General features: G+C 37.0%; 1 protein-coding gene across 32 annotated transcripts in view; it reads left to right on the forward strand.

Moving 5' to 3' along the window:
- SOX6 (SRY-box transcription factor 6) overlaps positions 1-16,339 on the forward strand; it is a 450,079-nt gene that overhangs the window by 319,137 nt on the left and 114,603 nt on the right. The window lies entirely within an intron of this gene.

Genomic DNA, 16,339 nt, shown 5'->3' on the forward strand with positions numbered 1-16,339 from the left:
TAATCTAGCTGGAAAATACAGGAAGAAGAGAATATACACTAAATTTCCTTCCATATTATTGCAAACAATGCAGAGAGTTTTATTTTTTCCCCTATGGGTGGTCTGACTAAGACTTTGATTGGCATAGAACATACTATCAAATTTATTTTAAATGTTTAACTTGTTGCATTGCTGTCTTTACACTGGTATTCTTGCATCTGTTGAAGTATTAATATACTTAACACTTTAAAAATACTCTTATGGCCTGATTCTGATCTCATTGCAGCTTTATAGGCTTCAGATGAGTTACTCCTCATTTACACTGATCTAAGTGAGATGAGAATCAGGTCCTTAGCAAAAGTTTGTTTACTGTAAATCTGTTCCTAAAAACAATGTTATTTGAATAAAATAAAAGTATACAGTCTTAAAGGTATGTTTAATCTTGTTTGAAAGGTGTGCTTTGGCTTTTGTGAAGAAAGGCAGAGGCATCAAGTAATTTCTATCTATGTTATACGCTACTGAATCTCGACATTAATATTGTTTTCAAATGCTTTATTTCTGATTTTAGAAGATTTGAGAAAAAAGAATATGCAATAAATTATCATACTAACTCTGTTGAAAAGACATAATCAGTGAATGGTGATCTGACAACTTTTTACCTCAGATAGATTTTCTGACAAAGCTGTGTGAAATAACTAGGGTGGGTGGTTTGTTTCCTGTGCAGTGTGAATGAAGCATGGAAGAAGAGAAGATATTCCAGTCATCACTCCAACACTGACAAGTGTAAACTCCAAATTCACATAGATTTAATTGGAGAACAGGGTACAGTGTTAACAGCAACCAATGGATATAGTTTCGGTGAAGGTGGATAAAGAGTTCTTGTGTTATGAGAAGGAGTAAATAACACTTCCTTATTTACTTTCTCCACACCAGTCATGATTTTATAGGCCTCTATCATATTCCCCTCCCCCCCATAGTCATCTCTTTTCCAACCTGAAAAGTCCCAGTCTTATTAATCTCTCCTCATACGGCAGCCTTTCCATACTCCTAATAATTTTTGTTGCCCTTTTCTGAAACTTTTCCAATTCCAATACATCCTTTTTGAGATGGGGCAACTACTTCTGCACACAGTATTCAAGATGTGGGTGTACCATGGATTTATATAGAGACAATATGATATTTTCTGTCTTATTATCTATCCCATTCTTAATGCTTCCCAACTTTCTGTTCGCTTTTTTGACTGCTACTGCACATTGAGTGGATGTTTTCAGAGAACTATCCACAATGACTCCAAGAGCTCTTTCTTGAGTGATAACAGCTAATTTAGATCCCATCATTGTATATGTATTGTTTGGATTATGTTTTCCAATGTGCATTACTTTGCATTTATCAACACTGAATTTCATCTGCCATTTTGTTGCCCAGTCACCCACTTTTGAGAGATTCTTTTGTAGCTCTTCGCAGTCTGCCTGGGATTTAACTATCTTGGGTAGTTTTGTATCATCTGCAAATTTTGCCATCTCACTGTTTACCCCATTTTCCAGATCATTTATGAATATGTTGAATAGGACTGGGACCCATACAGGCTCTGGGGGACACCACTATTTACCTTCCTCCGTTCTGAAAACTGACCATTTATTCCTACCCTTTGTTTCCTATCTTTTAACCAGTTGCCAATCTGCGAGACAGCCTTGCCTTTTATCCCATGACTGCTTACTTTGCTTAATAGCCTTTGGTGAGGGACCTTATCAAAACTTCTGAAAATCTAAATACACTATAATCGGTTGGATCCCCCTTGTCCACATGCTTGTTGACGCCCTCACAGAATTCTATTAGATATGTTGTCAGAAGTGCAGCATATAGTCAACCAAAACATTCAACATTCAAAGAAAATAGGGATCATATCCATACAGATATCTGACCTGTTTTTTAAACAAGTCTGAAATGAACACATCCTACTGCTGAACAACAAATGGTGCCTTCTCTCCCCCCCCCCAAAAATACAGATAAGATATGCATTATCGCAGTTGCTATTCATAACATAATATCATAAATAAGTCTTGCAGTATGTTTGTCTTCAGTTCATTCCATATATACCCAGAATCCCAGGGATGCCACACTGGCACAAATATTTGCTGTGGTCCCAATTGTGTGGTACTGGTTGTCACAACAAAATGTGAGGAAGCCCTAAAAATATATCAGAAAAAGTTCATTGAAACTTCTACACAACATGCTACATCTACACAACATCCTGCACAACATGCTATCATCTACCTGGAAAAGGAAAATGGATGCAAATATTCAGCCAGCTAAAGAGAGGAATCTGAGGGAGCACACCACATACCACGGAGGCCCTTGTGTTCATGGAGAGGAGCATAGTAACAGCATGGGGCTGATTTAATTTTTGCTTCTCCTGTGTGGGTGTATTTTGTGGGTTCAATTCTTGTGGACCTCCTAATTTCCTCCCATGTTCCAGCTGACTACACTTGCTAGTATGCTTGAGCCTTTCTTATGACTGGCACTATTAGTCACCCAAAAAGCAAGCCAGCCATGTGCACATATAATGGTCTTCTCTTATTGCTCATGATGGCAGCATTAGGAAAGATAGTGCTTTTTGGAGAGGCAAGGGGAAGCATAAAAACTCTTTTGGAGAGGATTTGGGGTAATTTGTACCCTTTCTTGTCAAATATTATGTCAGCAGCCTCAGATGTGGAATGAGTAGGTTCGCATACTCAGAAAGTGCAATATGCAAGGGAAACAATGAGAGAGAATGCCAGAAGTTTTACAGGAGAGAGAGAGAGAGAGAGAGAAAGAAGGAGGGGATAGAACAGAAGAAGAAAAAAAGGGGCTGGGAAGAGAGAAGGAGAAAGAAAGATCAGAGATAGATGAGGAGTTGAGTGATTGACAAATGAGTTGTTGCTCTGGTCCAGTTCCATATAACAGAAAGCACTACTGTTACAGCTGGCATTCTTATTTCTCCTTTCAGCAGAGAAACCATGAAATGAATCAAGCCAAAACTACCTTCTTTGGTCTCTCCAAAATAAGGTTAAGTGCTAGTAAGGCTTTATGTGTCCTAGAAACTCAAACAGTGACTGCATGGGAATGCAACAAGGAAAGAGTGCTGGAGGATGGATCCAAGAGCACTGGGAGAGTACCATGAGTTGTCTCTCATCAGGATTCAACAGCTTTGGCTTAGAATGATTAAAATTAATTAAAAGATAAGAAATATTGAGAAGCAGGGCAAGACCATTCCCTGCAACTTACATGCCCTTTTAAACATCTTACCCTTTTCATTCTCTACTTCACTTCTCAAAAAAAAAATCTAGAGTACCTAGTGTTTGGGAAATTCAGACACAACAAAAGAAAAAGGGTATTTCATACTTAAAAGAGTAGAAAGAACTTCACCGTCACTGTAGAACTGAGTCTCCTGCACAGAGCACAGTAATTTACAGCAAGATGTTAAGGTGAGCGTGATTTCTTTAGAATTGAACCAGCCAAGAGAGGTGCTGTTTGTCTTCTCCTTGTCTTGTGCATGCATGCATTGCAGGACATATCTCTTAAGATTCTGCCCTCCAATTTCTTTCTTTATTGCTATCCTTAAAAACAACTAATCAGGTAACACAGTCTTCTGGATCTGGCTCCCTCTGGATTCTATCATTGCAGCTCCTGGTTTAGCATGATGTGCCCACTCACAAGGCTTCCCCTTATTCACGGCTGAGCATGTTGGCTGTTCTCATCCCCTGCTAGTTTAGCCCGAGACTAGAACTTCGATTTGTGAGCTGATGACATGTTGGACTGTGATTGTTCCTCCAGGCCAGCCCTCATTTTTGTTCTCTTAATTAATTTTTTCTCCTTTCAATTCTTTAAATCTCTTTATTTTTCCCTGTTTCAATGTTAGAGGAAAAAAGCTAGTACTAACTAGTTCGTACTTTGAAAAAAAAAAAGTGGCACTTCAGCTACTCCTGCAAATTCTTTCACTCTCAGAGCAGTGATTAATATCCAGGTTTAAGAAGAATATTTAAACAAAACCTGGAAAAAAGGAAAAGAGCAAATATGTAGGCTAATGCTGTACCCTGAGATGAGCATAATGCTTTTTTTTTTAAACTAGCCAAGCATAGCAAAGAAGCTCTTCTACAGTGAAATTAATAATTACCAAAAAGACTTGTTAATGTTATTGTTGCATCCTTTAAGAGAATATGGGTAACATGGGAAGTGTGAGCCAAAGCCTGAAGACTCAAACTGGTCTCTAATTTTTAATGTGAAATCTTGTCAAATGCCCCAGGGCATAAAATGAAATATAGTTTTGCATAATAGCTGCTTTAAAAGTTGTGACGCTTAACCTGAAAATTGGATCTGTTTCCTAGGAAAGTGGATTTCTAATTTTCTTTACAGTCTTGCCTTAACAAAGCAATAAAGTAAGAGTGCATCTCAGTACCACATGTTTTAAATGGCTGGGGCATAATACATAATTCCAATCCCAAATATTTTCCAAAGGCAAGGTTTGTTTATTAACAACCCCATGCCGAGATTGAATCAATCTCATAGAGCCTGAGTTTGAAGTTGAACATTCAAATATATGTCCATATATCTTGGGCATATATCTTACATAATGATGTTGGCCCCAGACATCTTTCTGGGTTTGTTTATGTCTGTTATGGATTCCACTCATTATCCATGCTGTTTGAGAGATTCCCTGTGGATTTAGCCAATTTATTGCATACTTTTTTAATTTTATGCCAAACTGAATGTTTTGAGTGGCAGCTTCTGTGCTAGCTTTGAACCACTTCCCCTCAAATCCAGAGATGAATGTTGCAAATCGATTAAGATTAAATGAAAAAAAAATATAAAGAACACTAACAGACTGCAAAAGAGTACAAGAATGCTCTGAGAGAGGTGTGGGGTGGTAGAAATAACTTGAATGATCAAACTTTTAAATGTTGAACACATTTTGTATTTTGATTCCTCATAGTTCAGATTAAACATTATAGTGACAATCCTCTTATTGACTAAACCTTCCTTATTGAATGTCTATTGTTCAAATACCTGGGAAATGTCTCCGTCTGAATTTCACAAAGAAATTGTTTAACAAGCCAATCATTGAGTGCATCTCTCCAGTCAATTTGTGCATGAGACTCCTGATAAAGTTAACTGGAGTTACTCATGGACATCAGCTGGAGAACAGAGTCTTAAATATAGAAAGCAGAGATTGATGCAGGACCAATTCTCCCCTGAGGAGGGTATGTGTATGTCTGCTTATGTTTGTAAGGATTCCTGAGGCTCCTCTAAGGCTTGCTGTGGCCCTTACCAAATTAGTCAGTATACGCTGACTTAGTTCTTGTCAGACAGACTTAGAGAAAAGTAATACATGGCCATGAGGAACTAGAGCTAAAAAAAGTTTTCTTCTGAAGACTTTTAATTGGGAAAAATGTAATGTTCAATCTGGAAAATCAAATTTATAAATGCTTTGTTCCCTTATTTACTGTACCTTTTATTTTAAATAATTAGCCACCAATATTATTTTAAAATTAAGCAAAAAGTGTAACAAAAATTACACTGCAGGATGAGACCCAGTGCATCTGGAAAATTCATTCTTGTTTTGCAAAGTAGTCCTTGCAAAATATTCTCTGGTTTCTTGAATCTTAAGGCTTCCATTGATTGACTTGTTTATTTTATATCTATTCGTGCTATGGGAGAAAGAAGAAGCTTTAAAACCTGAAAATATAAATGTCATTGAACCACCCACTAAAAAAAAAAATAAAAAAGAGAGAGAAATAAATTGCAGTGGATGTTTTCCAGGAGAGAGCATGCTTTACTATGTAAAGGGGGCTAGTGTAACAAGAAGTCATCTATTCTTGATTTCTTTAGACAGCTAGAGCTTTGTGCCTTGTCTAGTTTCAACATTTTAAGAGCTTGTTCTGTGTAGCAGAAATAATACAATAAATGGGTTTAACCACATTTGTCTCAGCTAGACAGTCTGCTTTGTCAAAGATTGCTGGTACAACATAAACAAATTATGTGTTTGTAGTGCTTTGCAATGAAAGCCTATCTAACAGAGCGGAGATTGTGTTTCGGCAGCTGTAGATTTAATCTCCTACCTGTCAGTTAAAACAGGCATTTCCTGAGCAGATAAGGCCTGGCTATGGGGGGGGGGGGGGAATAGTCACAGCTGGACAAAGGTCCATTGTTATTGACCGATAATTCTATGTAGATTTGCCTGTGTATTTCATCATAGAAACTAAACTCACGGTACAGTTGTAAAGGAATTGTTTAGTCAGGCAGAGTGAAAGTGAATCGAATCAGAGCTTTGGTTTATTGATTCTGGCTGATTGTCATGAGGAATTGAAGAAAATATCTATGACTTTGAAAACAATGCCACACCAGTAGGGATGGGACCATGGGACTTGTAGCAAAGTTATTCACAAGCTGAGGGCTATCTTTAAATAACATTGAAGTTGTGACAAAAACTGTTGAAAGCCAGGAAATTCAAAGTGAAGGCTTATGCTCCTCCTTCAACATCATACTGCTCTCAAGGAAAGGCACCGTGATGTGGATTCATGTTGGAGATGTATCCCTGGCACTGGCTGCAACACACATAACATGGTGGACTACCAAGTGCCTGTGTTAAATGTGAATTTCTTAGATTTTACTTTATTTCCTAATTATTTTCTTCTCTCTCGCTCTCTTTAAATTAATTTTCATAAAGAAATGGACAATGAAAAGTACAAAAGGTAAATGTTTACAGTTTCGATATATTTTGAAAAACCGCAAGCTTCCAGGGATTTCCAATGGAATTATGAAATTATGCAATTTTACAACTAGTCAAAGCTGTAAAACCAAACAGTATAAAACCAGATAATACTACATAACATTTTAGTGTGAGAGGGAGCAGTAATGAAATATTTTTATCAAGTATCTTAAATGGTCTGGAAAGTGAAGAACCATTAGCACTGACCTGGACCAAACATAGGTTGTATATGAAAGAGGCATGATCTGGGTTTATGATTGGGAGTTAGGAACTCTGATTTCTTAACACCAAAACTATAATTGTTGTTTTGCACCTTGCAGTGCCAATCCACCTCAATCCTAATTTGAACACATATATGTTATTTCAGTCTTTGGGCATCTTTTGAGCAAAGATGGTCAGATAGGTGATGCAGGGTATCAGGAAGAGACACCAAAAAACTAATTTTTGCATGTGATCAGTATCCAAAGTTGACTTTAATCTCCAGACACAGAAGATTTTGTGTTACTCTCACCTAATTGCCTATGATAATTGTGTCTCAATCCTAATATTCCATAACGTTGTCTGTGATTTATCCAAGTTATTTTCCTTTATTTACTGTTTTTAAAAAATACACATAAATCAGGCATATTTTCCAGAGACTGAGAATGCAGCTTTGCCTGTCTCTTGGGTAATATATTTGGGCTTGTATAAATTTTAATACTAACCAGAATTTCATCCCAAATTTGTTACTTTTAAAATTATACTTAAGTATCTATTCTTCTGTTGTATAGTTCTTATTATTACCCGGGATTTGTCATATACATTGGAAAAAAATCCATTGGCTTTCTCTGTCACGTTTTCTGGAGCAGTTGGCTTATATGTAGTGAAGGGGAATCGGTTATATAGGAGGGGTCAGTGGTGTTAGATATTTTCTCATGCTGCACATTCTAAACTTTCCTAGTGATGGAATTTATTTTAATATCCGGTAGATGATCATTGTTAGAAAATGAACCGTTTATCAGAGAAAGGATCTAGGAGAATAAAGTTGAAATGCTAATATGAACTGCAAAGTTTAAAAGAACTTGTGTACTAAATTATTTCGTCAACTTGAGATTTTAATGTAGTCGAAAAATTTGCACATTTTGGTATTACCATTAAAAACATTAAGAAAACCTAATAAAGTCATAATTTATGTTGGATTTCAGCTCAGGTTATAATGTTTCTGTTAAAAAAAATCTAAGTTCATTGACTAATATTTTCACATTTTTGTGAAAATCAGATGAGGAGGAAATGAGAAACATACATCTTCACTAGTCTTTGGAAATATCTGAAATAATTGACTTGCTCAGTCTTCTGTGATGGCTTGGTGACCACTAACTGTGACAATTTGCATAATAGTCAACTCTTCACTTCTTTAGTGATAACTGTTTGTATCTGATTAAAATTAAGACTGTTTTAGTTCTCTTGACTTTTCCAGAAGTTGCAGAAATTGAGATTTGCTGTTATGCTTTAACCAAACAAATGCACACATGGGGATAACAATATGCTGAGTTTATGCAGATTTTACAACCCGAATCTGAATAAAATACCCACTAATAGACCCTTAAGGAGTAATAAACACACATGAATTTTCCTTAGTTGCACTTTAAAGTGATTTTAACATACTACTAGACCTTAACAATAATATTTAATTGACAAGATTGTGCATTTATATGGATTGAAAAGGTGGTAGATCTCTAATTCCAAATGAACTATAAATTTACTTTTGCATAACATGTTTTATTAATTTCTTTATAGCAGAGATGTTCTCCTTCCCTCCTAGTGAGAGTTTCTTAAAATATGGACAATTTAAACAATTTAATTACCATTTATCATAGTTTTAACTTGATAAAGTCATCTTCAAATGACATCTGCATTTCCACATATGCTATATCCACATAGCTGGGCACAAATTGGGCACTACAACAGGAAGCTAATGGAAATGCAATGATAGATGTTACTTAAAAAAACCTACTTCCTTGCATTCAGTGGCACTTTTTCTATCACTTCACATTTGATTCCCCAAATATGTGACATTTAAGTTCAGCACATATAACTAACTATCAAAAGAAAAAAGATTTGGAATTAAGAATGACATTGCCTTGGTGTATCATTGTGGCTGAATAATGCAGACTTTTCATACAATGTCCATGGAATCCCACAAGAATTTAAACCTTCAGTTTATAATTAATCTCTGGCAAAGATCAGTCAGGGTTAGCCTAAAAATTCAATAACTATATTTATTTTTCTTAATGGCTTCCACGTTAAATTTTCTCACTTTACAAGTTTGCAAGATCTTTTCCTAATAGCTAAGCATATAAAATCAACCTGGGATCTGATTATCAAACTGTGTTCTTTGTCGATCATGCAACATCAAAAGAGGAGCTTTCTTCATTTAGAACGTACTGAACAATTCAGCTGATGTTACATGAGCTAGAATAGAATCCACCTCTCTCTCCTTTAGTTCTTTGATTCTAACAGGAGTAAAAAGGAAAGGAAATTTATTTTTCATTTATGCCAGTAGATCTGATGCACAGCTAGCAAATTTGATGAGTAGGGTATCATATTTACAAAGTCACTTTCATCTATTTGAGCCTATTTCTGCAGTCCCTGCCTCACAAGAGTAGTCCTTACTTATGTAGCCACATTCATGTGAGTAGGGAATGCTCATATAAACGTCTGCAGAATTGGGTCCTATGATCATACTTTAACTTTACGTTTTGGAAGGCTAGATGTTGAGTAGCTTTAATTCAAAGAAGATATTAATCCAGACTCTGGAGGGGTCACAAGTGAAAATTCTGAGGTCAGATTTCCCAGTGTACTCTGGCTACTTTGCACTGCTCTGTTGATATGAAGTAGCCATAAACCCATTATATTGGTCAATACAACTATTTTGCATCACCAGAGTGGCACAAAGTAACTGGAGGATACCAATGAATACCTAATAGACCTTTCTGCTCATCACAGTACTTTTGTGTAGTTAAACATAGTAGGCAGTCCTTGAGACCAAGATCCGACTGTAGTTTGATTTTGTTGCAGTTTATTATTGTGGGGCATTCGCAGAGCTGCACAGAGAGAACAGCGGCCCCACCCTGCAAACATGTGCATGGTTAATTTTAAGCACGAGTAGCCCCATTGACTTCCACGTACATGAGCGTTCATAGGGTGAGTGCCTCCCTGCTTATGCCATACCATGCTCAAGGCGGCAGTATTGTTGTTCAGTGATTTGCATAAGCACCAAATTAATCTAATTGAAATATATGAATGAATTTACAACACCTCTTCAATTTCTTTCCTTTTAAAAAAATAAGAAAAGAATCAGTTATGAAAAGAAATGAGAATTGAAATTGTAGCGTAGATATAATGGCCCTTTTCTGTCATATACAGACTTTTGAAAATGCAGATTAGATAAATATATACAGTATACATGGAATTTAAAAACATGTATTACTAACACGATGGACACTAACAGCTCTGTTAGTGCTATTAAGACCTCTCATACAAGTAAATCTAAAGGGGGCTTTACAAACTTATAATACTGACTTGATGGATGGAGTTATTATGTTCTATCATGTAAATACATATTTTGGAAATGTTGAAGATGCATATTTTTGCTTGGTGTGCTGCCATTTCCTGGGGAGTTGTTCTGGTATATGAATAAGAAACTAAAGAATTTTGAAAACTCATCCTATTAAGGAAGCTAGATGTGTGCAAAATAAAGTTATGGTTTCCCTATTTATGTGTGTTTTCACAAATTACTCATAGACCATTTAGCAGACAAATCACATGCAGTATTTACTATTTTAATGGAAATACATTTTTCAGTTATTCAAGTAGCTCAAATACCTTCCCCCCTCCCCCCCCATGCAATATGGCCTTAATTGCATAAAAGATCGGGATGATACTTTAAAAATTGTGTTCCTGGTCTAATTGTATGGTCTTATATGTATTAATTGGACTTTGGATTCTAACTCATTATTAGTATTGCATGCAGTGGGCACCATCCTTGACATTTGTCTCTTACTGTAGATAAAGTCACATAATTGTTTTCTGTATTCTCCATTCCAAGTTCAGCGAGTAGTGCAAATCCTATGCTGAAGGCAAATATTATGTTACAGTACATTTCAAAGGTCAGATTCTCAGCTGGCATTAATTGGTGCAGCTCCATTATGTTCAATGGTGTAATGGTGATTTGCACCAGAGAGAGATCTGGCCTAAAGGTTATAATGACAGGAAAAATGGTTAAAAAGAATGATGCTTGGTTATTGTAGACAATTAGAGCATTGTTTACTCCATGACAGTGTCCCATACAAGTGAAAAGCAAAGGAAATTGAACAACTATCAAAGGATAAAATAATGTGAAGATTATGATGAGAAATGAGAAAAGACATGGAACTTTATTTTCCACTTTGCTGAAATAAACCATGCAGGGGAGGGGAAACTGGGCAAATTTCAGCTTGTTAGGAATTCTACTGCCAGGTAGGATGGGGCTTGTTTCCACTGCAGAAGTCTGTGCTCCCTTAACCAAAAGATCCCTGTAGTCAACCAGAGGTAAAAGTAGTGTGCATGAATGTCCCCTCCACTCCTGCTGGCTTCTGGAAGCTATGTTCTGTGTCCACCTACTACTCCCAAAGGGGAAGGCTCCATGTTGAAGATAGTACATAGTAGTAAAGATCACAGAATTCATTTTTGTAGGTTTCTCCAGCAGGTTTGGGGAGAATGAAAATAAGAATCTGGAACTCCCAATCCCTCTACCACAATCCTCTCCAAATTTGGGGACTATGAAGCTCCCTTTTACAGAGGCTTCCACAGAGATATTTAATCACCAGGGCTGGTTTAGATTGCTTGGGCCTGGAGCTGAACCCTGAGACCCCCGCCCAGGGCCTAAGTTGAAGCTCAAGGGCTTCAGCCCTAGGCGGTGGGGCTCAGATTACAAGCCCCCTGCCTGGGGCTGAAGCCCTTGGGTTTTAGCTTTGTCCCCCATGCCCCCGCCCGGAGCGGTGAGGCTTGTGCTTTGCCTCCCCTCCCCCCCAGGGTAGTGGGGCTCGGGTCGGCTCAGGCTTCAGTCCCCCTTCCTGGGGTTGTGTAGTAATTTTTGTTGTCAGAAGGGGGTCACGGTGTAATGAAGTTCGAGAGCCCCCGTTTTAAGGTTAACATACGTGGTTATGCTTAGTCATTGTATTCCATTTTATAGTTTGAGAGGCCTTACCAAAGTCTGTGATCTTATATACTATACAAACTGCAAAATGTAGGCACCATAGGGTAAATTAAGATGTTTGTAAAAGGAGGAGGCCATGCTCGTCTCTGAATACCCTTTATTTTGTGAATCTAATATTACTTGATGAGGTGCTTTTATTTGTACAAAATAGCAGCTTTCCTTTCTGCTGATGGAGGAGGTATAATGGCTATAATAAGCATCCAAATAAGCATCTCATCTTCTAGCAGTTAGCAAAAGTTTTCCAGAATAGTTTCCAATCCAGTTCTTGACTAACAAACTGAGTAGAAATAAACTTGATTTGTATGTGTTCAAACATGTTGGGTTTTTTTTTTAGCTTAGAGCACAAATTGTTTCTCAGCTCTCATGAAACATGCTTGGTTCCTGATTCAAGAAGGGCAGAGAATTTTCACTCAAGCAATTATTCTTTCATTCCATGTCCCTTTTGTAATCCTTGGTTTTCTCCTTCTATGTACAACACTGAGCATCAATGACTCTGTAGCTGAGAGGATTGTAGTAGCCAGCTTCTTCTGTGACTGGTATTCCTATCACTCCATGGGACAATACAAAGCATGGTCCTCTTTATATGTTAATCACCAACTCTTACCCTTCCAGGGAGAACAAAATTCACCGTTGATTCTTGAGCAAATCAAGGTTGTTTCCATCCAAGGTTGCTTCCTGACCTCATTAATTAATATTATTAGCTATTCCCAAGAATTATAAGAGTTGTGTGATACATTAAAATCATGGTATGGTACTGGCTAATTTTTCTAAAATTTGGTGGCTTCAGATATTTAATAAAATGTACTCCATTTACAGACAAATACAGACTTAAAATCGTCATAGAGAAACAAGTCAGTATAGACAGATTGCTTGTGCTATTGTTCCTTAGAAATTATCTTTATTTAAGGTTACTTTGAAAACTGAAGTATATCCATGTTTTATTTCTGTTGATCAAAATATTGAAAAGAATTGCTTTCAGGACCCATCCGATTCACTTATACAGCTCAGCAAAGGACATTAAACAGAATTGTTCAGATACAAACATTTATTGCCCATCACAAAAAAGTTAAATAATCTTCATGAAAGAGAAAATTAGTCCCCTTGAGTGTTACTCTGTTTGCATATTAGCACAGAGCGAAATCCCTGCCAAGTTACTCTCTGACTGACTGCTGCAGATGCTCTTTCACAAGTATTTTGAGTCAGATCTTTAGTACAAGTCTTTGGGGACAAACAATAGCACCTGTTCCTCACAAGATATCAGGCCAGTTAGTCCATTCATGTATCTTTAATGAAGCTCTAGGGCAGATGGCAAAAAATGGCATCATCAACAACTTAGCACAGAAGAGACAAAAGACGAAAGTGTCGATACAACAATAGGCAATTTTTACGAATGGGAGTTTGTTTTTCATGCATCTGCTGCTGTCTTGGGTTTTAAAAATACCTGAAGAACAGTTTCACAATTAAAATTTTAGGAATGTAGCTAATTTTATGACGTACACTATCCCACCCTCTCTCCCCACCCAAAAACAAACAAACAAACTTGAGAGGCACTAGGAGTATATCGTGTATTTTTTTTGGCTTACTCTTTAGTTCTATAACAACTAATTGATCAGTCATCACAGTGTATCCACTATATCATTAATATTCATTTGTGCTTTACAGCTGATGTCTGCTAAGCATAATGACAACTATTTGTAAAATAATTCTTGGTGAAACCATCCCTGAATGTTTGCGTAACCAGCACCATTAGATTTAGGTACGAGAGAGTTAAGAAGTCTTGGGATGTCTAGAAAACAGGCAAGAGCACAGTTTGTAAATGTTATGGTATAAAGGGAAGACCACGGAGTTTTCTCAGAAATAATGTTTGATATGTGTCCTAAGTAAAATATGGGATATTTTTGCCATTCAGTAAACACTTTTCAGTCCACATGAGACTAACAATCTTGATGTAAACCATTAAAGTTAATGGAGCTATGCTGATTGACACTGGCTGATGATCAGGCCAGTATTCAAGGAATATTTTAAGTAATTATTATAAAGGATAGCCAGAGCATACAGTGATAATAATTTGTAGTTATCTAGTCCTTTTCATTTGGGGCATCTCAAAAATATTTTAAAATATTTGGAGCCCAATCCATCTCAGAAAGAAAATTCCCATTGAAATCAATGGGGGGGGTAGTATTGGGCTCTTATTACTTGAACTTCTCTTGCCTGTTCTGGTAAAAAGTGATACTAAGGCATGGTGAGGCTCAGTGAAAGACTAATTTTGGGTGCCCCAGTTTTTGGGTGCTCAACTTGAGATACCAGGGTGTTCTAAATAGTGCACCCAAAGATTGAAGCACCCAAAAGTTATTGGTCACTTTAGAAAATGTTGTCCTAAGTAGCTTATCTAAGGTAATTTAGCAAGTCATTGACAGATCTGCAAATAAAACCCATTGGACATGACTTCCAGACTTCTGCTGTCCCTGATAAAGTGAGAATGTGCATTTGCTCTCCACTAGGGGAGAGAAGCTTAAATCTAGCCAGCCACTCCCCTCTCCCCCCCCTCGGGCTCCGTAGGACCCCACTGACAGAGGCTGCCTAGTGGATGTGCTGAATCAATGCATGCTCTAACCCCGATCCCCACCCTGGTCAATGCTCTCGTCTTTTGTGCCTGTGCTGGCACCCTGAAGCCACCTGGCGGAGAGGAGTTTGTGGGCACCTTACACTGTTGCAACACCCTGGGGAGACTTTCTGCTACTGGTGACTGGGAGGGAGCTATCACAGAGCTTGGATCATTTTGATTAGTATCTACTTGGAAAGTACTGTAAGTGATTGTAGAACACATTGTGTTAAATGCTTTCCAGATTCTGTAGTTGTATTCCCCATCAGACACTGATATTGTTTTCACTTGTTGCATACATTCTAAGCCAGTATGCACTAGCATCCTACACAAAATTAGCACTTTTAAATCAGAAGTTAAAGGCGGGTACTGGGCACCTGGGGATCAACTCCAATTTAACCAAGTTAAGCTCATAGCTAACATTCACAACCAGGCTTACCTCAGCTAAAATGAAAGAAATAGCTGCTCAAAGCTGGTTTCTTTCACGCCCCAGCGCCATGGCAGTAATTGCACAAAGACCTTTTTATTATAAGTTGATTTTCTTGAGAAATGGATTCAGAAAAATATTGTAAAGTGTTTATTTTTTGAGTGACCTTTATTAACCTACATCTTAGGGCTTTCCCCAGAGAAGAGTTGTTGGTAAATTAACCCTCATAGACACACAGTAGCATTTCTGCACTGCATCAGTGGTTGTGAAAGGAAAGGAATATGACAAGAAAATTTGGCACTGTTTAAACAATGTCATAGGTCAACATATGGGATTTGACCAAAAAAAAGTTTTTAGGAATTAAAATGAAAAGAAATCACTTGAAGTTTAGTTTAACTTGTTAATAGTATTTAATGCCACCCATTTATGGCAGGATAAGAGGGCAAAAATTCTTTCTGACTGGAAAAATAATGCCTTTCTACACTTCCTAGTTTTGATATTTAAACCGTTATGTGTTTACTTTGTTACTAATCAGAAAAATGCTGTAATCAAAGCCTTCAGTACTGTTGGGGCTTGGGGGATAGACAAAAACTCCATGTGATCCCATCCAGTGTCTCTGATATATGTATTGCATAAATAAAGAAACCAGGAAATTAAAATGTGAATTTAACAGACATGTTAATGTCACATCTCTCACTTTCTATATGTCGAATACAAATGCTGATATAAGATGAAGAATTTTCTGCTTTTACATGTTTGCTCTCTTTGATACATTTATTAAGGTCAAATGAAATTTGATATAGTAGAATTTATTCTGAAATGCTCTCTGAATACAACTCCATAATTACTGAGCTCCACGATAGTGCATAAAGCTGTAAAACTGCTTAGACAGACAAGCAATTTATATGTTACAGTGAGGTGTGTATGGTGAAGGATATTAGTTTAATTGGGAGCCAAGATGTTTAGCTTTAAATCTTAAGAGATGGGGTGTTGTCCAGAAGACTAACATACTGTGATGAGATTTTGAAATAATATGCCTGAACTGTTGGCATATATACTAGCAATACAATAGCATAAGATCTCTGAAATAAAATTACCTACCTTAAATATGTTAAAATATGAAGATTAAAATAGCTCTTTAGATATTAGGCTGCCTTTAAAGTGTTTATCACTGTGATTTCTAAGCTCCCAAAGAGAAATAAAAATTTGAAAGACTAATACAAACGTAGGCCACTTTTTTATTTTCTGAATATGAATCTATAGTATATTGAAATGTTGGTTTCTTTTTGTGCAATGAAATGTAAACACAAGGAATAATAAAAAAATCAGCAAGAAGCAGGATAAAGTGCA

The sequence above is a fragment of the Dermochelys coriacea genome, chromosome 6 (genome assembly GCF_009764565.3).
Source record: "Dermochelys coriacea isolate rDerCor1 chromosome 6, rDerCor1.pri.v4, whole genome shotgun sequence".
Lineage (NCBI taxonomy): Eukaryota > Metazoa > Chordata > Testudines > Dermochelyidae > Dermochelys > Dermochelys coriacea.